At 37.9% G+C, this 1,851-nt stretch overlaps 1 long non-coding RNA gene across 1 annotated transcript in view; it reads right to left on the bottom strand.

The window, feature by feature from the left end:
• The window catches only part of LOC141147666 (uncharacterized), a 4,679-nt gene extending 3,184 nt beyond the window's left edge, over window positions 1-1,495 (bottom strand). Inside the window, exon 1 of the long non-coding RNA XR_012245091.1 lies at window positions 1,378-1,495. This is a non-coding gene — a long non-coding RNA (uncharacterized lncRNA). The remainder of the gene's footprint in view (window positions 1-1,377) is intronic.
• Window positions 1,496-1,851: the final 356 nt, after the last annotated feature.

The following is a 1,851-nucleotide window of genomic DNA, read 5'->3' on the forward strand; positions in this document are numbered from 1 at the left end:
GGATCTTTTTTGAGTTTAGGTTTTTTATTTTAAATCATAGATTTTAGACACAATGTTTTAAATTAACAAGGGACAACAATCTCATTGATTTTGCAAAAACACAACAAAAATAGATTAAAATAATGTTAATAATGTTCGAGTGGTAAGTATTTAAAAAAAAAAAGATACATAACCAAAAACGGTTCTTTGGGTTAACTTTATATAAAAAAAATAACAAATCACTATAAAAACAAAAATTATAAAGGGTTCTTTGTGGTAACTTTACAAACATTAAAAAAAATTTAAAAAATATATATAAAAATGGGTTCCCTGTGGTAACTTTACAAAAAAATTTAGAGATAAACAGAAAAAAAGTTCCACAACAATCATAAAATAAATATCTGGATAAAAATTACAAGAAAAGATGACTCCACCAAAAAAAAAAAAAAAGTTTTAAAAGTATTATTAGTATGGAAACATTGTTTTGAAAAAGCATACCATGTCATTCATGAGATCAAAGAGAAAAAGAATCCAGAAATCTGTTTGGGAGAACTCTGTTTGAATATGAACAGCAAAACATCTTCGTTCTTTATAGCATTCGTAAAGAAGACATTAAATGCGCTGCATTCAACGATCACAGATTTTGCAGCGTGAGGAATGTGCTACCTACAATACGAACACTAGTTTTACTAGACCGAGTGCTTCCGTTTAGTTTTTGCTTACGAGCATGCGTCGTTTTTTTGTCCGTCGGACTAGCATACAGACGAGCGGACTTCGGGGTCCGTCGTAGTTACGACGTAAAGATTTGAAGCATGTTTCAAATCTAAAGTCCGTCGGATTTGAGGCTAAAAAAGTCCGTTGAAAGTCCGGAGAAGCCCACACACGATCGGATTACCAGCCAGCTTTAGTCCGTCAGCGTCCGTTGGACTTTTGTAGACGAAAAGTCCGACCGTGTGTACGCGGCATAAGAGCTTCACAGAACAGCTGTATTTATACTGAGATTAAATTACACACAGGAGGACTAATTAGGTAACATCTGGAGTGGACCACAATTGAATTGTGCCCAGGACCACTGCTTCCAAGTGGTCCCAGGCACAGTAAACTTAGCTATAGAAACTAACCAGACCAAGAGGATAAACCGTACCTGGGCACAGTTAAAACTGCCAGTGTGAGTGAACCTTTTTCCACAGCTTCACACATCTTTCCTTTGCCCCTCCACTGTCCTGTGTATGTCACAAGTTGCTGAATTTGTAGCTTTCACAGGGCCAATGACTCTCTGTAGGTTGACACTAAAGTGCGGCCCTTTTCTTGCCTTTATCTGGCCCTTGGGGCAGTATTCCTCCCACTGACAACACCAATAAGGCATCATTCCTCCCACTGACACAAATGATGGGGTACCTTTGTTCCCACTGATATAAATGTTTGGAAAGTTTGAAGATCCGTGCTCTAGTTTATACGGCTGATGATTGGCAAACAACCCACTGCTGTCGTATGAGTCACATGCTCTTCCATATATAAAAATACCGGATATTTACTTTGCTCCCAGAAGACATTTGATATGCACATACACATTCTGGGGCCAGTGACGTTGAGAAGTAAAGTAAAAATAAATATGGCATCCTGGGATTTTGCACGTTGAAAAATAATTCAGCAATGCCCATACTGTGTAGACTGCTGGCATGGCTTCACCCCCTGGTTTCCCCCTAACCCTTACTCTCAGTTTTCCTATTATTAACCTTCCCCACCTGATTCCTTCCTTTCTTTTTTTTTCTTCTTCATTTTTTTATATTTTCTCAATATGTTGACCTCTTTATACCACCACCTAAGCAGCAAAGTCAGCACGATTTCGGGTGCTACTTGATAGACATCTGT

Source organism: Aquarana catesbeiana, linkage group LG06 (assembly GCF_042186555.1).
Source record: "Aquarana catesbeiana isolate 2022-GZ linkage group LG06, ASM4218655v1, whole genome shotgun sequence".
Lineage (NCBI taxonomy): Eukaryota > Metazoa > Chordata > Amphibia > Anura > Ranidae > Aquarana > Aquarana catesbeiana.